We start from the raw sequence: 23,610 nt of genomic DNA, 5'->3' as shown, positions 1-23,610 counted from the left end.
ACTCGCTGTCTCTATCTCCGTTCCTCTGCCTATCTCTCGCTCACTGTGACCTTTCTCTCTCACCATCTCTCTCTGTCTCTATCTCTCTCTTTCTCACTGCTCCTCTCTCTGTCTGTCTGTCTCTCCCCCTCTCTCTCCCTGCCTCTATCCCTCTGGGTCATTCTCTCTCTGTGTCTCTCTCTTTGTCTCTCTATCCCCCTCTCTATTTCTGTACGTATGTATTTCTGCGACTCTCTCTATGTGTGTATCTCTCTGCACCCGCGCTCTCTGTCTCTGTATGTGTATCTCTGTATATATCTCTCTCTGTTTGCGTCCCTCTTTGTATTTCTCCCTCTCATTGTTTCCCTCTATCTGTCTCTCACTCTCTGTTTTTCTCACTCTCTCTCTCTGCTTCTCACTCTGTCCCTCTCCCTCTCTGTCTCTCTATCCGTCTCTCTGTCACCTTCTCTCTCCCTGTCACTATATCTGTCTCTCTCTCTCTTTCTCTAGCAATGTGTCTCTTTGTGTCCCCGTGTCTCTGTGTGTGTCTCTCTCTGTCTCTCTCTCCATTTCTCTCTCCCTCGTCTACCGAGCTCTCTCTTTGCCTTTCTTTCACTGTCGATCTATTTCTCTCTTTGACTCTCTGCCACACTCTCTGTCTGTCTCTCTCTTTCTATGTCTCTCTCAGTCTCTCTTCCTCCTTCTCTGTGCCTCTCTCTCTGTGCCTATCTCTCTTTCTCTCTGTCTCTGTTTCTTTCTCTCTCTGGCTCTGTCTGTGTCTCTCTATTTTTATCTCCACCTCTGTATCTCTTTCTCTGCCCCTCCCTCTGTCTCTCTCGATGAGTCTCCCTCTCTCTGTGTATGACTCTCTGTTTCTTTCTCTGCGTGTCACTCTCTCTGTCCATCTCCCTCTCAGTGTCTCTCACTCAGTCCCTTGCTCTGCGTCTCTTTCTCTCTCTCCATCTCTGTTTCTTTCTCCCTCTCTCTTTGTGTGTATCTCTCTCTCTCTCTCTTTGTTTCGCTCTATGTGTGTGTGTCTCTCTCTGTCCATCTCTCTCTCGGTTTCCCTCTCTCCATCTTGCTCTTTGTCTGTCTCGGTCTCTGTCTCCCTTTTTCGTTCTCTCTCACTGTCTCTCTTTGTCTCTCGCTCTCTGTGTGTGTCTCTCTCTGCTTTTGTGCCTCTCTCTCTTTCTCTCTCTCTCTCTCTCTCGCTCTCTCACTCTCGCTATCTCCGTCCCTCTGCCTCTGTCTCGCTCACTGTGCCTCTTTCTTTCTCACCATCTCTCTCTATCTTTCTCAGGCTCCATCGCGCTCTCTCTCTCTCTCTCCGTGCCTCTCTCCCTCTCTCTCTCTCTCCTCCACTGTCTCTATCCCCATGGGAAAATTTCTCTCTATCTCTCTGTCATTCGGTCTCTCTCTGTCTATAATTACAGAATGGTTACAGCACAGCAATTTTATTCCCTTCAATTATTTATCCAATTCCTTTTTGAAAGCCACAATTGAATCTGCTTCCACCACCCTTTAATGCAGCGCATTCCAGATCACAATTACTCGCTGGAGAATAACCTTTTCCCTCATGTCCCCTTTGGTTCTTTTGCCAATCACCTTAAATGTGTGCCCTCTTGTTCTCGACCCGTCCTCCAATGGGATCAATTTATCTTTATTTACTTTATCTAAACCCGTCATGATTTTGAACACGTTTATCAAATCTCCTCTTTACCTTCTCCGCTGTAAGGAGAACAACCGCAGCTCCTCCAGTCTATCCACGGAACTGAAGACCCTCATCCCTGGAACCAATCTAGTGAATATTTTCTGCACCCTCTCAAAGGCCTTCACATCATTCCTAATGGTGGTGCCCAGAATTGTACACAATTCTCCAGCCATTCTCTAAAGTATCGAAATATTTATAAACCTACGAGAAAGCAGAAAACACTGCAGCAAAATTCAACCAAACAGATGAGAAGTTCAGACACCAGGGGCATGAAAGACTGTAAAGGCTGAGGCTGCTTTCTCTGGAAAAGAGAAGGCCGAGAGGTGATCTATTGGAGGTCTTTAAAATTATGAAGGGGTGGGCGAGCATTAAATGGGGTAGACATAGACAAGATATTTCCACTTATGAGAGAGACCAAAACTCGAGGCCATAGATATAAGTTAGTCACCAATAAATCCAATAAGTAATTCAGGAGAAACTTCTTTCCCCAGAGAGTGGTTAGAATGTGGAACTTGCTACCGCATGGAATGGCTGAGGCGAATAGAAGAGATGCATTTAATGGGAAGCTGGATAAGTACATGAGGGAGAAAGGAATAGAAGGTTATTCTGATAGGGTGAGATGAAGTAGGGTGGGAGGAGTCTCGTTTGGAGCATAAACACCGGCATGGACCAGTTTGGGCGAATGGCCTGTTTTTGTGCTGTAAATTCTATGTAAAAAAAATCACACACGTTCAAAATAATTCATAGGTTCTACTTAATGACGTGTCTCCGCCTGATCAGTGGTCTTATTGTTTGAGATGTGTCAGTTAAAGTCCTTTGATCTTCCAACACCCCACAATGTGGAACCAAAGTAGAGATAAATATAAAGTAGCTGTTTTTGCTTCCAAACCAGAACACCAGTCGAAGGAGGGCGAGCGAATAGTCTCTCTGAGGGATGGGAATTATTTAAATTTAAATATATTCTTTATTAATACAATTTGTAAAGGTACAAACAATGCAATTCAAGTCATGCTTCAAACAATACAATACGGGTCATAGAAATATAGAAACTTAGAATATAGGAGCAAGAGTCGGCAATTCGGCCCTTCGGGCCTGCTCCTCCATTCAAAATGATCATGGCTGATCGCCTAACTCAGTTCCCGCTTTTTCCCCATATCCGTTGATGCATTTAGCTTTAGGAAATATATCCATCTCCTTCTTGAATACATCGAATGATTTGGCCTCCACTGCCTTCTGTGGTAGAGAATTCCACAGGTTCACCATCCTCTGAGTGAAGAAATTGCTCCTCATCTCGGTTCTAAATGACATACCCCGTATCCTCAGACTGTGACCCCTGGTTCTGGACTCCACAGCCATCGGGAACATCCTCCCTGCATCTAGTCTGTCTAGTCATGTTACATGTTTCGATGAGATCATCCGTCATTCTTCGAAACTCCAGTGAATATAATTTGCAACGGTACATATCGTACAATTCAATGGCCCCGGTACAATCAATACAGTTACGCACCATACATGGTGTACGATATCAAGGGAGGTGGGGGGCCTTTCTCGGTGGCCTTTTCCGATAAAGCCTTCGCGTAGGTCGCACCTCACCTCAATGCGTCCCGCAGCAGTAAACCTGGACCTTGGAGTGCGCCAGTCGGCAACATTCGGTCGTGGACAGCTCCTTCAGCCGGAAGACCAGCAGTTTTCGGACGGACCAAAGGGCCTCCTTCACCGGGTTGACGGTCCTCCAGCCGAAGCTGATATTTGTCTCGGAGTGCGTCGCGGGGAACAGCCCGTAGAGCTGAGGGATGGGCAATTCACATTTCCCTTACCCCTGAGAGTCGTTTAAACCAGAGGAACCACATTCCAGTTGGAATCTGCAGCCCTGCTCCCCGCTGTACAATGCTGATGGTCACAAGCTCTCTATCTGTGTATGCGTATGCATTTCGGTTGCCGCCAGGTTCAGACGGTTCTGTCTGTTTCACATTTTTCCGTGAGTAAATGATGTTACTCGTGAACAGCAAATGTTAAATGTTACGTGAGGGACGAATATTGTGAATAATTCTCCTACCTCTCCCTTCCCATTTACCATGGGAGGTCGACACATGCAGCCTATCAGCACGAGGCAATGGATAGCAAACAGGTCAATTTCCCATCTCGACCCAGATATGACGCAAATATTTGTAATAACCCTACAGAATCATATTGAATCCTATAATGAAAAACCCACAGAAGGAGTCCATTCGGCCCATCGTGACTGTGCCAGCTCTTTGGAAGAGCTATCCAATTAATCCCATTCCCCCGCCCTTTCGCCATAGCTCTGCAAAATTTTCCCCTTCAAATATTATTCCAATTCCCTTTTGAAAGTTACTATTGAATCTGCTTTCCCCGCCCTTTCAGGCAGCGCATTCATGACTTTGAAAACCTCTCGTAAATCTCTCTTACGCCGTCTACGCTCTAATGAGAACAACCCCAGCTTCTCCAGTCTCTACACATAACTGAAGTCCCGCATCCCTGGAACCATTTTAGTAAATCTCCTTTGCACCCTTTTCCAGGCCTTGACGTCCTCCTTACAGTGTGACGCCCAGTATTGAAAACAATACTCCAGCTGGGGCCTAACCAGTGTTTCATGAAGGTTCAGCATAACTTCCTTGCTTTTGTACTTCATGTCTCACTATTTTTAAAGCCAAGGATCCCGCATGCTTTTTTAAAAGCCTTCTCATCTTTTCCTGCCACCATCAAAGATTTGTGTACGTGCACCCCCAGGCCTCTCTGTTCCTGCACCCCATTTGAAATGGCACCATTTCGTTTCTATTGCATCTCCTCATTCTTCCTACCAAAATCCTAGAGTCAACTAACAGACATCAACATTGTCCGACTGTCGTTTGCGATTTGTATGAAATCCAAGCATTTGACAGCCTGCAGGGTGCGATGTTTTCCAATATTGTAAAGGACATATTTTGTTTTACAATCTGTGAGAAATTTTGTAAAGAAAAACTATTTTTATTATCAACATATAGTAAGATACCTCCAGCTGAAAGAGCGTGGAAACACCTACAGATGAACGTAGAAACAGGAGTAGGCCATTCAGCCCCTTGAACCTGTTCCGCCATTCAATTATATCATGGCTGATGTGATAAATAGTGGCAGCAGTCGGATACAAAACCCTCGTCCCTGCAGAGGCCGGAGCCTAAATCCAGTACCTATTCTGTGAATCGTGCCGAGGACGTCAGATGACAGACTGTGGTACAACTGTCTCTGCTCCAAGGTGAACAACCCCAGCTTCTCCAGTCTCTCCACATAACTGAAGTCCCTCATCCCTGGTACCATTCTGGTAAATCTCTTTTTCACCCTCTCTAAGGCCGTCACATCCTTCCTAAAGTGCTGTCACCAGAATTGAACACTATACTCCAGCTGAGGCCTAACCAGTGTTTTATAAACGTTTAGCATAACTTTCTTGCTTTTGTACTCTATGCCTCTATTAATGAAGCCCATGATCCCATATATTTCTGAATAGCATTCTCAACAACTCCTGCCACCTTCAAAGATTTGTGTACATACACCTACAGCTCTCTCTGTTCCTGCGTTCCCTTTAAAATTGTACCATTTAGTTTATTTTTCCTCTCCTCATTCTTCCTATCAAAATGTATCGCTTCACACTGCTCTGTGTTAAATTTCATCTGCCATGTGTCTGCCCATTTCACCAGTCTGTCCATGTCCTCCTAAAGTCTGTTACTATCCTCCATATTGTTTAGTACATTTCTGAGTTTCGTGTCATCTGCAAACTGTGAAATTAGACTCTCTGTCCCCAAATCCAGGTCATTTGTATCAAAAAGAGCAGTGGTCCGAATACTGACCCCTGGGTAACACAATTGAATGCTTCCCTTCAGTCTGAAAAACAAACGTTCACCAAAACTCTCTGCCTTCTGTCTCTTAGCCAATTCTGTATCCATGCTGCCACTGTCCCTTGAATCCCTTGGGCTTTAATTTTGCTAACAAGTCTATTATGTGGTACTTTATCAAATGCCTTTTGAAAGTCAATATACACAACATCCACCCTCATCAACCCTCTCTGTTACTTTGTCAAAGAACTCAATCAAGTTAGCCAAACATGACTTTCGTTTAACAAATCCATGCTGACTTTCATTTATCAGCCCATACTTTGCCAAGTACCAATTAACTTTGTCCCAGATTATTGTCTCTCAAAGTTCCCCATCATCGACATTAGGTTGACTGGCCTGGAATTGCTGAGTTTATTCCTTTCCCCTTTTTGAAAAAAGGGAAAACATTTGCAATCCTCCAGTCCTCCGGCACTGTCCCCATATCTAAGGAGGGTTGGAAGATCATAGTTCACAGATCTCATGCAACAGATGTGTTTGAAACCTATTAAGGCCTCAGAAATATAGATGTGTCCTTACCTCATAATGTGTTCTGCATATATGATCATCACGACCATCTGCCCAGAACCCATATGAAATGGACGGTAAAAGGCAGGCTCACCAGTAAGGAGGAGGGCGGGGGTATAGGACTTCTTGTTAGTTCAATGGAGAAGTTCATTGTGAACAATCAGGACTTTAAAGGAACCACAATGACCTGCACTTTCTTTGAAAATATTTTGCTAGTAAATGCATTCACCATTGAAACCGCTCTCGGTTTTCAACTCACTGATGCAGATTGCGGTCGCTTTGTATCTGTAAGCATGTAGTTTGGTATGGGGCGCTTTCAATTTCTGATATCTCACGAAACATCGGGGAAAATAAATGCAGAATCAAACTTCCCCTGTAAGTGATGAATTGAAGGGAAAGGAGTTTCAAGCACAAAGAATAGTGGAGACCCCACAGACTTTGAGAGATATAAAGAGCAGCAAGGGAACACAAAGAAAGTAGTAAGGGTTGCAAAAACGCAATATGAGAAAAAAACTTGCAAGGTTTATCAAGGATAACACTAAAAATATTTACAAGTATATTAAGAGAAAGAGGGTGGTTAAGGGTATTGTGGGCCCCTTAAAGACAGATGCAGGCGATATTGTAATTGAAAATAAGGAAATGGCAGTCATGCTAAATAATTACTTTGTATCATAAACCAGTAAAAGCTAACTTAGTATAAATAATATCCACAGTCACTCCTTATTTTCTCCATTACCTTTTTGTTTACTCAGATTAAATCTAGTAAGTCCCTCCCCTTGGAGTATTAAAGATTGAGGGGCGGTCTGAGCGAGGTGTTTAACATGTTTAAATGATTCGACAGAATATTTAGAGAGAATCAATTTCCTCTGGGGAATCAAGAACAAGCGGGACACAACCTTAACATTTGAACCACGCCATTCAGGTTCGACATCAGGAAGCACTTTTAGACACAAAGTCAGGAGAAGTCTGGAAATTTCTCCCTCAAAAGGCTGTGGATGCTGAGGGTCAATTGAAGCTTTCAAGACTGTGATTGATAGATTTTTGTTGGGTCAGGGGATCGTGGGAGAGGGAGCAAAGGCGGGTAAATGGATTTGAGGCACAGATCATCGATGATCCAATTGAATGGCGGAACAGGTTCAATGGGTTGAATGGCCTCCTCCTGTTCCCAATGGAAATGTTGAGAATATGCTTGGTTGAGGCTGTGACGTCTGGGTCAACCCGTGTCCAAACAAGTCAGGCGACATTTGGGAGTTTCATAACTTTGAAATGAACATTTTTCTTTTTTGACTTGTGGAACTTCGATCAATTGAAGAGTTATGAAAGAGAATCAATGCAGTCATTCTAACTTCTGGCTGATGATCAAAGCAGCAGTTTCCGTAGTGTAGCGGTTATCACGTTCGCCTCACACGCGAAAAGTCCCCGGTTCGATCCCGGGCGGAAACATTCTGTTCGGGTACTTTTTTTCTGTGTCATGGTCTGTCTTGTTCAATTTCACAAAAATTCGTGGCCTCACGAGCACTGAACATTTTAAACAGAGCCCTTAAAAATACAGTATGTGAAATGAGAAGGGATAAAAAGTTAATCGCATGAGAAGCACAAAGGAAATTATTTAAGTTCCCTCAGTAGCCTCTCATTCTGCCAAATAAAGTTATCGGTTAATTAATGGTGAATAAAACAATGATTATTTCCTTTTCTTCCAACAGAGTTTGAATAAATTCATGCAATTAATATAACAAGTTTTCAAAAGTTGCGTCTCAGACCGGGAACCGAACCCTGCGCAACGGACAGCGCCGAATCCGAACCACAAAACCACGAGGGGCAGCAAGTTTGGTGACAAGCTGCGTTGATGCCCATCGCTGAGGATGCGAGACACCACGGCCCGAGCCAAACCTCCCCATCCGCGAAGCACAGGCTCAGGAAAACCCGGGGAGATGGCATCCCGCTCACCGAGCCTTTCCAGCAGCATTTATCTTGCCGAGCACCGTCGTGAGTGAGACTTTTTTCGGGGGGTCTCAGTGTGGGAAGGGTGGAGAGTGAAGTAACCATTGTTAAGTCAGCATGGCCGAGTGGTTTAAGGTGCTGCGTTTAATTCACCACCTCCTCCGGAAGCGTGGATTCAAACCTCATTTGTTTCTTTGACTCCGATTTCATTTTTCCCTTGAGCTGCAGTTGATCTTTCGGCCCAGTTGATTTGTTCTTCCCGCAATGCCCAACCCGGTCGCCGGGTTTTGACCCCCATCGGCTCATCCCTCAACCGAGCTGTGAACGAAAATATGCTGGAAACACAAGGCGGTCATTCAACAAATATGGAAAGAACAGACACAGGGGGAAATGTACGATGTGAACATCGGAAGAGGAGCAGGCTATTCAGCTCCTCAAGCCAGCTTCACCATTTAATAAGATCATGGCTGATCTGTGATCGAACTCCATATACCTGCCTTGAGCCCGTATCCCTTAATACCTTTGGTTGGCAAAAACCTATCGATATCAGATTTAAAATTAGCAATTGAGCTAGTATCAATCACCGTTTGCGGAAGAGAGTTCCAAATTTCTACCACCCTTTGTGTGTCGAATTGTTTTCTAATCTCACTCCTGAAAGGTCTGGCTATAATTTTTGATTGTGCCCCCGAGTCCTAGAATCCCCACCCAACAGAAATAGTTTCTCTCCATCCAGAAAATGTCAATGATACCACAGTCAATGAAAGGTGCAGTTCAAGAAGGCGTCTCACCAGCACCTTCTCAAGAGCAATTAGGGATGGGCAATAAATGTTGACCTTGCCATTGACACCCACATCCCATGAATGATTACAGAAAAATTCGCCTGCATGGCCGAGTAGCCGTAATTTCCTGCTGCTCAACCACTGGAAGAATGAAACCATCGGCTTCAGTCCTTTGAACGAACTGTGTACTCTTGCCGTCGAGCTCAATCCCCACTTGGTCCTCTGCCCCGAATATCCACTGCATCAGAGAATCCTCCATAACATAGAATCATAGCAGGAAACATCACAGAGGGAGGCCATTCGGCACATCGTGCCTGTGCCAACTCTTTGAAAGAGCTATCCAATTAGACCCACTCCACTACCCTTTCCCCATTGCCATGCAAAATTTCCCCCTTCAAGAATTTATCCAGTTTCGCTTTGAACGTTATTATTGAATCTGTTTCCACCACCATTTCGGGCAGTGCATTCCAGATCATAACAACTCGCTGCGTATAAAAACTCTCCTGATCTCACCTCTGTTGTAAATTACCTTAAATCTGTGTCCTCTGGTTACCATCTTTTCTGACAATGGAAATAGTTTCTCCTTATTTATTCTATCAAAACCGTTCATGAATTTGAACCCCTCTGTTAAACCTCCCCTTAACCGTCTCTGCTCGAAGGAGAACACCACCAGCTGCTCCAGTCTCTGCACCTCACTGAAGTCCCTCATCCCTGGCACCATTCTGGTAAATCAAGGCATGACATCCTTCCTAAAGTGTGGTGGGCAGAATTGTGTTGTGGCCAGCTGGCTCCTAACCAGTGATTTTTCAAGGTTTAGCATAAATTCCTTGCTTTTGTACTCTATGCCTCTATTTAAAAAGTCAACGACTCCGAATACTTTTTTTTACAATCTGTTCAAATTGTCCTGCCACCTTCAAAGATTTGTGTACGTTCACCCCCGGTCTCTCTGTTCCTGCACCCACTTTAAAATTGCACCATTTAGTTGAAAGAGCTGGCACAGGCACGATGGGCCGAATGACCTCCAGTGATTCTAAAATTCTATATTTTTGATTACATCTCTATGAAGCGCTTTGGAACATCCCCCAGAAGTGGGAGTGAGCAGTTCACTTTCTCCCTTCACACTTCCATCTGACCTGGGCTGGACGAAGTAGATGTTTTCGTGGTGTAATGGTTATCATGTTGGCCTCACACGCAAAAAATGCCCGGGTCAGAAACAATTTGCTGGAACTTGCTCCTCACAAACTTCCGGGCGCGAGCTTTCTCTCGTATTAATTGAGCAGCAATCCTTTCACATTTAACAACGGCTGCACCAGATTCCTGGTCTCATCACCACTGAAAGCTTTGAAGCAGACTCCTAAAATGAAGTGCGTAAAATGAGAAGGGATCAAAGTCAGAAAAGTTAGCGCAGATTCGACAGTCATTCGGCAAACTTGTAAGAATGTCGTTCGGTGCGAAACAGAAAATTGGGAGTTTATTAATTGTAACTAAAATATTCATTCGGCGTATCAGGGACTTGAATTATTTTGTGTAATTAAATGAACTGTTTTGTGAAAACAAATTCCCTGACCGGGAATCGAACCCGGGCTGCGGCGGTGAAAGCGCCGAATCCTAACCACGAGACCACCAGGGAACGTCGCAATAGAAATTTGGCATAGTCATAAATATTTCGGCTGCAGCTGTGTTAGATTAAAATTCTCTTTATGATTTGTGAGATGCAAATGTATTTCATGACTGCTGCTTACAAATGTATTTACATGTAAATCTATTATTTATTCATTTATTGGGGTGTATATATTGTAAATGTATTTTCTGGATATTTATTTCTCAATATCTTATTTTTCAATTACACACAAGTACATAACACAGATACACACAGGTATAATGATAACCACCACGATGCAACATGTATATTTATAACAAGATATATCATCTTGTAAAAATAATCAAAATAAATTTATAAATGGCAAACATGACATAAACACTCACTTGAAAGGAAGCATGACATCCATTTATACACACCCATAGTTTGTATTTTCACACCGTCCTGTTAATAGTCCTGAACAAAATCCACACACCGAAAGTCTCAGTGTTTATTCAGGTGCTGCCCTTCCTGTTATGCATTTTGAGCAGTTGTTTTCCTGTGATGTGATGATTCTGGGTGCCGGATGTGTGTGTCATTGGATTTGCTGCAGTCATGCTGCCGCGGACAGGTGAAGGCTGCTTCTGAGGCTGCCTGACACCCGGTGGGAGTGGGCGGGGATTTGGTCATCTGAAATAAATGAAACGGTGTATGAGATAATTTCATAAAGATAAACATCCACCTCTCTGTCATCAGAACTCGTGGCGCAACGGTATCGCGTCTGACTCCAAATCAGAAGGCTGCGTATTTAAATCACGTCTGGATCAGAGATGTTTTGAGCGCTGGGAGGAGTCTGAATAATTGCGGAATTCAAACTGCATGCCCTTTTTCACAATAAACAAAATCCTGATCTGAATTCTGGCTCGCTCGTTCCCCAGTGTCAGCGAGAGAAGCGTCTGATTCCCTCATTTATTAATTGTAAGAAACATACACAAACACACTTATTAGTCAAAATCAGCCTGCAGCTCCACACGCACAGAGATAAACACAGGCGGTATCGGGAGACACCGGGAAACAGACGAGAGAAATAGACAAAACGGTTTCTCAGAGAATTGCCTGTACCTCCAACGGTCGAATGAAAGGGCTTTTGTTGTTCGGTTTCGTTCCACACCTTGGAATTCAGGAGAATCTGGTACTTGGTTTGTGGGATAAGGCACGGCCGCGATGGCCCGAATGGCCTGACTCTGAGCTGTCTCCTTCCACGATTATAAACTCAGCACCTGGGCGGAGCTCGCAGCCGCCTCGCTGCAATAACAGAAAAAATGGAGACGCTTCAACTGGCTCGGCCATCTCATTGGGCAGAGCATGAGACTCTTAATTTCAAGGTCGTGGGTTCAAGCTCTATGTTGGGTGAATTCTGTTTCAAACATTTCCGCTGCTTTCACGTGTGAACCCTCCGCTTGCTTGACTGTCAGTGCAAGAGACGAGTCTGTAAGTGCCGCGTCGTGTGCAATGGTCAAAACTTGAAATGGAGCAAGAAGGTGTTCGGAGTTCAGATGCACAAACCTCTCTGATGAGCCTGAGATTTTGTCAGAGGTTGCTGCCTCACTGACATCTCTTTCCCTCTTACGAGGCACTTGCTCCGGTTTCAATTTAAAAACTGGGTGAGTTTGTGATCGGGTGTCGGAGACCAGGTTGGTGATCTCAGTTGGAGACTCAGCGGCCCCGGGTAAGACAGAGAAACAAAAAAATCAGCCGGGGCCCGGCCCCAATTTGCGGATGTGGAAGAAAACAAGGGAAAGGGGGTGCGAACAAAGGTGGCCTCAGTCACAGAATCAGAATGGCTACCTCCTGGGGGGAGGGAGAACGGTTAACGTGGAAAAGGATCCGGACGAGAATGATCTGATTCATAAGGTGAGGGGAGTGAAATTAGGGAACTCCTTCAGAACGTTAATTACTTGAAAACGAAGATTTTTTCCTGTGAGGTTTTTGATGAGTGAAATGTTTGTAAAAAGGCATTCGTGGAGAAGGATTGAGAGCTTTTAGGACTAGAGGAGAAATTAGGAGATTTTGTTTCACACAGAGGGTTGTTACGATCTGGTAGCCACTCCCTGAAAGGGTGCGAAGCATCTTTCATGTGAACTTTCAAAAGACAATTGGACAGGTGCTTGAAGAGGACTGATTTGCTAAGTTACGGGGAAAAGGCTGGGTTTTTTGGACAAAATTGAATTGGTCTTTCAAAGAGTAGGCAGGGCAACACGGTCGAATGGCCTCATTCTGTGCTGTAATATTCGATGATTCTATCCATGATTTCAGTGTGGTACAGGAGAGATGTAGCTTAAAGAGAGGTACTGTCCCAATCAGAGCAGAGAGAGCTGGTTGGTCAGTTCCTCTCTGTCCAGTAGAAGTTACCAGCGGTTGTTTGTGTTGTGGTGGTTACCAGTTCGCTTTACACGGGAATGGCCCTGCTTTCAATCCTGGGCGGACAATCTTGCAATTGCCGTTTACATTCTATATTAATGACTTAGATGAGGGGACCGAGTGAAACGTATCTAAGTTTGCTGATGATACAAAGGTAGGTTGGAAAGTAAGCCGTGAGGAGGACGCAAAGGGAGGTAGAGAGGTTAAGTGATTGGGTAAGAAGGCGGCAGTTGGAGTATAAGGTGCGGAAATGTGAAATTGTCCACTTTGGTAGGAAGAATAGATCAGCAGAATATTTTTTAAAAGGTGAGAGTGCAATAAATGTTGGTATTCAGATGGAGTTGGGTGTACTTGTGAACGAATCACAGAAAGTTAACACGCAGGTACAGCAAGCAATTAGGAAGAAAAATGGTAAGTTGGCCTTTATTGCAAGGAGGTTGGAGTACAAGAGTAAGGAAGTCTTGCTGCAATTAAATAGTGCTTTGGTGAGAACACACCTGGAGTACGTTGATGTAGTTTACATGGATTTTAGCAAGGCTTTTGACAAGGCCCCCATGGTAGACTGGTGAAAAACGATGTGATTGCACTAGAGAGGGTACAGAGGAGATTTACGAGGAGGTTGCCAGGGCTGGAGAATTTTGTCTGTGAGGAAAGATTGGACAGGGTGGGATTGTTTTCTTTGGAACAGAGGAGGCTGAGGGGTGGTTTAATGAGGTGTACAAAATTATGAGGGTCCGAGATAGAGTGGGAAGGAAGGACATAGTTACCTTAGCAGAGAGGTCAATAACAAGGGGGCATCGGTTTAAAGTGATTGATAGAAGGATTAGAGGGGAGCGGAGGAGCAATTTTTTTCAACCGGAGGTTGGTGGGTGTCTGGAACTCACTGCCTGAAAGGCTGGTGGAGGCAGAATCCCTCGTTACATTGAAAACATATTTGGTTGTGCACCTGAATTGCCGTAACCGACAGGTCGACGGACCAAGTGCTGGAAAGTGGGATTTGGCTGGGTGGCTCACTTTCGGCCGACGCGAAGGCGTTGGGCCGAATGGCCTCCTTCTGTGCCGTAAATTTGCTTTGATTCTACAAAATTGGCACTTGTTTTTTGTAAGAGCAAATTCACTGAACGGGAGCCGAACCCGGGTCGCGGCGGTGAGAGCATCCACCAGGGAAGGCATGCAAGATTTCTGAACACATCTGAGATCGATTGTATTCGGTGCAAATAATATTTCTGGTTTCGTAACTCTGTTAGTTGCAAATGTATTTACATGTATCTGTATTATGTATTTATTTATTGGGGTGTTTATATTGTAAAGCTACTTTTGGCGCTGATAAGAGTCCGTATAATTCCGCAATTCATGCTTTATTTGCGTTTTCACAAGAACAAGTCTGTCTCACTGGTTCCCCAGTGTCAGGGAGGGAAGCGTCTGATGCCCTCTTTTATTTAATGTTATAAACAGAAGACAAACACTCGTATTCGTTCGAAATCAACCTGCAGGTGGACACACACACAGAGATAAACAGAGCGAAAGATGCAGACGTTATGTTAGGATTGCTGCACATGGTCACCCAGAGACGAGTTTACTGCAATGACAGACATGAATGGCTCTGTTGGTCAGGCTCAACTAACTCAATTGGTAGAACCTATGACTCTTAACTTCACCGTTGTGGGTTCAAACCCCACAGATTCTGTTCTAAACTTTTTTGTTGCTTTCAGGGGTGAATCCCACCTCTGACTCCCACCAGACCCGTGCAGTGTCAACCCGCACGTTGTGGCCGCGCCCTGGCTGATTTCTCTCTGTCTCACTGGGGACCGCTGAGTCTGCTGTACCGTCATCACCAACTCAGCCAGTTTGGAAATTTAAACCTGAACATGTGACTCGCAAAGGGCAAGAGAAGGAGGGAAGGCTGCAACCTCTGACAAAATCTCATTCCCATCACAGTGGTTTGAGTATCTGTACCCCCAACACTTTCTGCACCTTTTAAAAGTCTTGAAATTCACTGTACAGGACGCGGCAGCGAAAGACAAGTCTCTTGCACAAACAGTGATGCGCAGGGTCGTTTTCACTCGTAAACCAGCTCCTGTGATATTGCGATATTGTCCTGGACTCCCTCACCAGCTTGTCTATCGACCTTTAAAAATCCTAATAAAGCCTTCTATATTCCAGGGAATTCAAATATGTAACCGCTCCTCATAATTTAACCCTTCGATCCCTGCTCACATTCTGGTAAATCTGGGCTGCGGTCCTTCCGAGGTCAATATACCATTTCACAGTAAAAGGGAATAAAACTTGAAATGAGCGTCACTGAGGATCAGTTTTCTCTCACTCAAAGTTAACTGTTTACCAAAGTAAAAGATATATATTCCTCTAAAAAAAACAACAAATAGTCAATAATGAAACATTGTGGATGAATAATGAGATAAGGGTAAAATTGAAATTAAACAAAGGCATATTCTAACGACATGGACAATAAAGGAAAGGATGATAAAGGGGAAAATGAAGACGTTAGGAAGGATGTCAAAAAGCAATCAGGAAAGCAGAAAGGAAATACAAAATTAAATTATCAAGAAATAGTCAATTATTCCACAGAAACATCAGGATAGGGATACGGCCAACAAGGTAATGACAGTGAAATGGCTGGAATATTGAAAAGTTACTTTGCCTCAGTATTTATCAGGGAAACTATACATGCTAAACATAACTTCTGCGCTTTTCAATTCCATCCCCCTGGAAATGAAACCCAGTGCTTGTTTTTTTTTATGTCGTCACCACATTTAGTGATTTGTGTATCTGTCGTCCGAGATCCTTGGTTAAACCACACTTGGAGCACTGTGAACACTTCTGGTCTCCCTATTATAAAAAGAATATCGAGGAATTGGAGAAGGTGCAAAAAATGATGATGGCAGATGTGAAAGATAATACCTTTCAGGATAGATTTAACAGGCTGATGGCTAACATGATAGAGGTCTTTGAATAATGGAAGGATTTGATTGGGTAGACGTAGAGAAAATGTTTCCACTCGTAGGGGACTCTAAAACTATCGGTTATCAATATAAGATAGTCACTAATAAATCCAATAGAGAATTCATGGGAAACTTCTTTACCAAAGAGTTGCAAGAATGCGGAACTCTCTTCCTTAAGGAGTAGTTGAGGCAAATGACATCGATACATGAAATGGCAAACTAGATAAACACACGCGGGCGAAAGGAATAGAAGAGTGTGCTGATGGGGGTAAGTGAAGTAGGGAGGGAGGAGTCTTGTGTGAAGCATAAAGGCTGGCACAGATCCGTTGGTCAAATGGCCTGGATCTGTGCGGCAAACTCAATAAAAACAACGACAGAATTTCTGACTCCTCAAAAGCAGAACTGAGAATATGCAAGGGAGCGCCTGGATTCGAACCAGAGACCTCTTGATCTGCAGTCAAATGCTCTACCACTGAGCTCTTTGGATACTTGCAGTCAACAAATGCAGTGCCAAGTTCAATGCCTGGTTTTCCAAGATCATGCTATCAGTGCCATATATGTAAATGTACAGAATATAATAAAGATGCATTCAGCAGGCATTAGGCACGTGTGGCAGGAGGAGCTAGTGTGTGAAGCAACTGTAGTTGGGAGGCAATGCTGGATCTGGTTCTTGGGAATGAGATCGTTAATGTGGAGCAAGTGTCCTTTTTGGGAACATTTAGGGAACAGCGAACAGAGTATCATAAGGTTTAGAATAGCAATGGAAAAGGAGAAGGAGTAATCTAGATTAAAAATACTTAATTGGAAGAGGGTCAATTACAGATGGTTGAGAACTGATCCGGCCCTGGTAAAATGGAATCAAAACTGTAATCGAGCAATGGGCGGCTTTTGAAGAGGAGAATGGTCGGGTACAGTCTGTGTACATTCACACAAGAAGAAAAGGTAGGGCAACTAAAGCCAGAGTTCTCTGGATGACGAAGGAGATAGAGAATATAATGAAGTAGAGGAAGTGGCCGTATGGCAGATGTCAGGTTCATAACACAAGTGAGAACCAGAATGAGAATGGAAAGTTCAGAGGTGAAGTGAAAAAGGAAACCACACTTGGAGTAACGTGAACAATTCTTGTCTCCAGATTATAAGAAGAATAAAGAGGAATTGGCAAAGCTGAAAAAAAAAATTCACAAGGATGATAATAGAACCCGGAGCAGGTTGGAGCTCTTTTCTCTAGAAAAGGGAAGACTGAGGGGTGACCTGATAGAGGTCTTTAAGATTATGAAAGGGTTCGATAGGGCAGACGTAGAAAAAACGTTTCCATTTGTGAGGGAATTCAGGAGAATCTTCTTTACCCAAAGGGCGGTAAGAATGTGGAACTCGCCACCAAAAGGAATAGTTGAGGCAAATGTCATAGATGCTTTAAAGGGGAAGCTAGATAAAGAGATGAAAGAGAAAGGAATGTATGGCTGATAGAACGAGATGAAATCGGGCAGCAGGAGACACATGTGGTGCATAAATACCGGAATTGACCAATCGAGATAGCTAACCTGTTCCTCTGCTGAAGATTCAATGTAAACAACAATCCTGCTGCTACCGGGAATTCAGACTGACTGTATGAATCACAAAATCATTTAGAAAGAAGAGGGAGTATCGGGATTTAAACCAGCGATCGCTTGATTTACAATTAAACACTGCAATTAAGCAATGCACCCACTGATATCATCCACAGACAAGGTAATGCAACGGAGTTCAGTACCTGGCAGTCATCACTGTTGAAAGAACCAATCTGAATGAAGCCTCATCGGTTATTCTGGTAGACAAATAATTACAGCAATCAGAAATGATTCATGAACAGAGAGATTCACACTATTGTGTACAGATGCGATGCACAACCCAACATGGAAAGCCTTGTCACTGAACTTCAGTGAACACATCCTTACCACAGACCGCGGAACTGGAAGCACCAGACAAACGACACCTGAATTTCTACCAGATGTTTCTCCAGCAGCTGTCAAGTGGTCTCTCACTGTGCTCTGCCCCTAGCTCTGTAGATCGTTACAGTCAACACAAGAAAAAACAGGTTCAATGTGCCGTCTCACACAATCATGCTATCAGTGCCATATGTGTAAGTGCACAGAATATCGCATCAGTGTAATAAATAAGCACCCAGCAGGTATTAGGCAAGTGTGGACAGGAGGAGATAGTGTGTGAAGCGACTGTAACATGTGTTAAGTCAAAATATTCAGTTACAGGTTACGGAACAGAAGTTGGTTTATCAAATGGAAAAGTGTCTTAATTGCAGAATTCACATCCTAACCATGAAATAAGAGGCTGTGAGTGTCCAAAGTGGACAATGGTCAAAAACCTCTATTTGGCCCTCCGGATTCGAGTAGAAATTGCTGGCCACAGGCTTGTGGCCGTGTTTCTCAATCATTATTTTAAATCTTGCCGCTAGTGCCTGGCTATTCTCCTACACTTACTTCTCTTATCTCCAACGTTTCATTTTCCATTATTGGATCAAGCAGTGATTCCTCTCTTGCCCACCTGTCTCCCTTTTATCATTGCATCGTTCCTGCCTGCTCTACCTGTCGCCCTCTCGCTCTCACTCATTCATTCACTCAAACGCTCACGAACTCACTCACTCCCTCCCTCCTTCGCTCACTTCCTCCCTCCCTCACTCACTCACACACTCACTCCCTCCCTCAATCCCTCCACAGTAAAAGATTGAGAAAGACTTAAGTAAGACAAAGAACAAAGTAATTGATTGGATACAAACTAATTTTGAGGGGTTAAAAATGGAATTGGGGGAGGTGAAAAAAATGACAAAGAGATAGAACAGGAGTGGGAAATATTTAAAAGGGTGATAAATCTCTCTCTGGCACTCCCTCGGAGTCGAGAATGGAAGGGTCTGATGAACGAGGGAGGAAGGGGGCCCGTGTGGAGAATGGACGCTGGCATTGAGCAAGTGGGCCAAATGGCCGACTGTGGACTCAGTGCAAATAACAATCTTGCAGCTGCAGGAACAGACTGACTGCATGACTTCCGACAGGGAACATTTAAAAGATAGAGGGGGCGCTTGGATTTGAACCAAAGACCTCTTGATCTACAATCAAATGCTCTACCACTGAGCTACACCCCGACATCGACAGGAAGCTCCGCACACACAAGGCAATGGATCTTAGTACCTGGCCATCATCAACATTGATCGCACCATTCTGAAAAGAACCTTGATGAGTTATTCTGATAGGCAAGAATATGACTCCACCTCCTGAGCCTGACCCGTCCCTTAGAATCTAACTATACCCTCCGAGCCTGCCTCTGCCCTCAGAATCTGACACGGCCCTCTGTGTCGGACCCCCTCCCCTAGCCTTTGACCTCTGCCCCAGAGTCTGACCCTTCCCCCAGAGTCTGACCCTACCTCCAGAGTCGGACTACTCCCCCAGAGACAGAACCTTGCCCCAGAATCTGACACCTCCCCCAGAGTCTGACCCGACACCAAGAGTCTGACCCCTGTCCCAGAGCCTGACTCCTCCGGCAATGACTGACTCCTCCCTCAATGACTGACTCCTCCCGAAGAGCCGGACACCTCCACAGCGTCTCAGTCCTCCCTCAGAGCCTTACTCCTCGCTCAGAGTCTGAACCCTGTCCCAGAGCCTGACTCCTCCCCCAATGACTGACTCCTCCCTCAGAGCCTGACATCTCTACGGCGTCTGAATCCTCCCTCAGAGCCTTACTCCTCCCTTAGAGTCTAATTCCTCCCCAGAGCCTTACTCCTCCCACGGAGTCTGACCCCTCCCCAGAGTCTGACTGTTCCCTCAGAGCCCGATTCCCCCTCCAGAGAATGACTCCTCCCCCAGAGCCTGACTCCACCCCAGAGCCTTACTCCTGCCTCAGAGCCAGAGCCCTCCCCAGATTCTGACTCCTCCATCAGGGCCTGACTCTTATGAGGAGATAGTAGGTTGACTCGGCCTGTATTCACTCGAGTTTAGAAGAATGAAAGGGGATCTCATTGAAATATATAAAATTCTGACAAGACTGGATACAGGGAGGATATTTCCTCTGGCTGGGGCGTCCAGAACGAGGGGTCACAGGATACGGGGTCGGACATTTAGGACTGAGATGAGGAGAAATTTCTTCACTCAGAGGGTGGTGAACCTGTGGAATTCTCTACCACAGAAGGCTGTGGAGGCGAAATCACTGAATATATTGAAGAATGAGAGAGATCGATTTCTAGACACTGAAGGCATCAAGGGATATGTGGAGACAGCGGGAATATGGTATTGAGATAGAGGATCAGCCTTGGACATATTGAATGGCAGAGCAGGCTCGAAGGGCCGAATATGCTCCTATTTTCTATGTTTCTTCGCCGGAGCAGCAGACGAGGGAGAAAAGAACGGAGGGGAGGGAGATCGGGTGAGATGAAGTCGGGTGGGAGGATGCTTGTATGGAGCATCAACGATGGCAGAAACCAAACTGGTCGGCCTGTTTCCCTGCTGTCGACTCGATATAAACAGCGAAGGCAGACTGACTGCACGATTCCCAAGGTTAGAAGTTAAACGTGCAAGGAGGCGTTTGGATTTGAGCCAAATGTCTTGTAATTTGCAGTTATATTCTCTAACACTGAGCCACACCTTGACATCTGTGATGACTTCGTGCACATTCAAACTGATGAAGCTTCTTTTCAGGTTGTTTATATTAACATTGCTGACTGCCAGGTACTGAGCTCCGTTACGTTTTGTGTGCAAGAAATCATCACAGATGTGGGGGTGTAGCTCAGTGGTGGAGCATTTAACTACAAATCATGATGTCGTTGGTGCAAATCCAGATATCCGCTCTCCCTTTTTTAACTGCATCCTGTTGGGAGTCATTCCGTCGGTCGACCTTCCCTGCAGCTGCAGGATTGTTGTTTATGTTGAGTAAAATTGAGTCGACAGCAGAGAAACAGGCCACTCGGCCCAACTGGTCGATATTGGCATTGATGCTCCACAAGAGCCTCCTCGCTCCCTGCTCCATCTGACCCTATCATCATATCCTTGTATTCCTTTCTTCCCCATATGTTAATCCAGCTTCCCTAAAATACATCTACACTATTCCCCTCAACTGTTCCTTGTGGTAGCGAGTTCCACATTCTCACCGATCGCTGGGAAAAGAAGTTTCTCCTGAATTCCCTATTGGATTTATCAGTGACGATCTTATATTGATGACCTATGGTTTTGGACTCCCCAACAAGTGGAAACATTTTCTCTGTGTCTAAAATGTTCATAATATTAAAGACCTCTATCAGGTCACGCCGAAGCATTTTCTTTTCTCGAGGAAGAAGCCCCAGACCGTTCAATCTTTCCTGATGGATGTCTCATCTCAGTTCTGGTATCATCCTAGTAAATCTTTTATGCACCTTCTCCAATGCCTCGATATCCTTTTTATAATATTGTGTAATTTTATTATTTTATGTATTGTCTGCAGATGGGGATGGGCAACCCAATGGTGTTTCAATATTGACTCGTTTGTTTTTTGCGGAATATATATCTCCTAAAGTCGATTGATCTCCGTTTTGAATATTTGCCTCTGCTGTTCTATCTCTTTGTCTGTCAAAATATTTTACTATTTATTTAACGTACTTCCAATCTTATCCGCTGAAAATTAGCTTTGTTCCAATCTATTACTTTGTCTTACTAATGACTTTGTCAATTTCTTCGGGTAGAGGGATTGTGGGAGTGAGTGAGTGAATGAGTTAGTGTGTGAATGAGTGAGTGTTTGAGTGATTGACTGGAGAGGGAGGCAGGGAGAGCAGGCTGATGCGATGAAATGATAAAACAGAGACAGGCAGACAAGGGAAGAATCACTGCTGCATCTAGTAATGGGAAGTGTAACGGAGGAGATCAGAAATGTCAGTTTAGGGGAACATCTAGGCAATAGCGATCATAACATAACAAAGTTTAGAATAATGATTGAGAAAGACCGCCACAAGCCTGTCGCCACCAATTTTTGCCTCCATCTGACGGACAAAATGAGACTTTTCAGCATTTTCCACTTCCTTTTCATGGAGGATTCACACTTTGGACACTCACAGCCTCTCATTTCTTGGCCAGGTTGTGGATTCTGCATTTTACACACTTTTCCATTCATTAAGGCCCACTTCTGTTCCGCAACCTGCACATGAATGTATTGACTTAAAACAACTTACAGTCACTTCACACACTGTCTCCTCCTGTCCACACTTGCCTAATCCCTGCTGGACGATTATTTATTAGATTGATGCGATATTCAGTACACTTCCATATATGGCACAGAGAGCATGATGTTGTGAAACTGCACATTGAACCTGGTGTTTCTTGTGTTGACCGCAACGATCTTAAGAGCTGGGGCAGAGCACAGGGAGATTGCATTTGACACAGCTGGAGAAACCTCTGGTTGGAATTCAGGTGTCGTTTGTCTGGTGCTTCTAGTTCCGCATTCTGTGGTAAGGATGTGTTCACTGAAGCTTAGTCCCAAGGCTTTCCATGTTGGGTTGTGCATCGCACCTAGACACAATAGTGTGACTCACTCCATTCATGAAACATTTCTGATTGTCATAGTTATTTGTCTCCCAGAATAAATTAGGAAGCTTCTGTTCAGGTTGGTTATATCACCATTGGTGACCGCCAGATACTGAGCTCCGTTACCTTGTGTGCGCATGAAATCATCACCGAGCATTTAACTGCAGATGAAGAGGACTCAGCTTCAAGTCCAGTTTCCTCCTTTTAAATTCTTATCTCGGGAATCAGACACTCAGTCCGTCCTTCCCTGCAAACTACAGGATTGATGTGTATATGGAGTCGACAGCAGGGAAACAGGCCACCCATCTCCTTTGGTCCATGCCGCTGTTGATGCTCCACACGAGCATCCTCCCTCCCCACTTCATCTCACCCTATCACACTCCCCTTCCGTCCCTGCCCCCCATCCTGTGCTCATCCATCTTCCCCTTTCACCCATCTGTCCTGTTTGCTCCGCCTTCTCCTCCTGGAGGCGAGTTCCACATTCTCACCACACTGGTGTCCATCTGAGAGCGATGACCTCTCTTTCTGGTCTTCCCCACATGATGGAAAGATTTCCTCTCTCCCAGTCCACCTTAACTAAGCCATTATTTATTTTAAGGGAGGTGTTTATATTCTGGAATGCGCTCCCTGATCGGACAGTGGAGGCAGATTCAATTGCAGCTTTCAAAAAGGGAATTGAATAAACACTTTAAGGGATTAAAATTGCAGGGCTACGGGGAAAGAGCGGGGGCAAGGGACTAACTGGATTGCCCTTACAAAGAGCCGGCACGGTATCGATGGGCCAAATGGCTTCCATCTGTGCTGTAACCAATCGACGATTCTATAATTCTACGTCTGCACAGTGACTGATCAAAGTCAAAGAAACTGAGGCATTGAGAGATGTCAGACTCTGGGGGAGGATTCTGGCTCTGGGGGAGGAGTCAGTGTCTGGAGGAGGACTCAGGCTCTGGATGAGTTTTCAGGCTCTGGTGGAGGAGTTAGACTCTGTGGGTGGAGTCAGACTCTAAGGAGGGGTTGGACTCTGGGGCAGACGTCAGACGCTCGGAGCGGGATCCGACTCTGGGATAGCAGTCGAGTCTCTGGGTTAGGAGTCAGACGCCGAGGGCGGGATCATACTCTGGGGGATTGGTCAGGCAAAAGGGAACAGGAAGAGGTTTGGGGAATAGGGAATAGGAAGAGGTTTGGAAGGATGTCAAAAAACAATTCAGAAAGCGATGAGAAACTAGGAAGTTAATTCTTAAGGAATATAAAAAGAAATAGTAAATTATTCTACAGACACATCAATAACAAAAGTATACTTGCCAGATTATTAGGACCAC

The 23,610-nt window shown here is 44.7% G+C and overlaps 1 long non-coding RNA gene and 3 other non-coding genes across 4 annotated transcripts in view; 1 reads left to right on the top strand and 3 right to left on the bottom strand.

Moving 5' to 3' along the window:
• Positions 1 to 23,610, bottom strand: part of LOC137312864 (uncharacterized) — a 1,008,715-nt gene that overhangs the window by 785,182 nt on the left and 199,923 nt on the right. The gene's annotated exons all lie outside the window — the stretch shown is intronic.
• On the top strand, positions 7,452 to 7,524 carry trnav-cac (transfer RNA valine (anticodon CAC)). The gene has a single exon. It is a non-coding gene; the product is annotated as a tRNA-Val (tRNA).
• trnae-uuc (transfer RNA glutamic acid (anticodon UUC)) lies at positions 10,360 to 10,431 on the bottom strand. Its single transcript has one exon. It is a non-coding gene; the product is annotated as a tRNA-Glu (tRNA).
• trnay-gua (transfer RNA tyrosine (anticodon GUA)) lies at positions 18,823 to 18,894 on the bottom strand. Its single transcript has one exon. It is a non-coding gene; the product is annotated as a tRNA-Tyr (tRNA).

The sequence above is a fragment of the Heptranchias perlo genome, unplaced genomic scaffold (assembly GCF_035084215.1).
Source record: "Heptranchias perlo isolate sHepPer1 unplaced genomic scaffold, sHepPer1.hap1 HAP1_SCAFFOLD_44, whole genome shotgun sequence".
Lineage (NCBI taxonomy): Eukaryota > Metazoa > Chordata > Chondrichthyes > Hexanchiformes > Hexanchidae > Heptranchias > Heptranchias perlo.
Note: the sequence above shows the minus strand (reverse complement) of the source record. Positions and strands in the feature narration are given on the sequence as shown.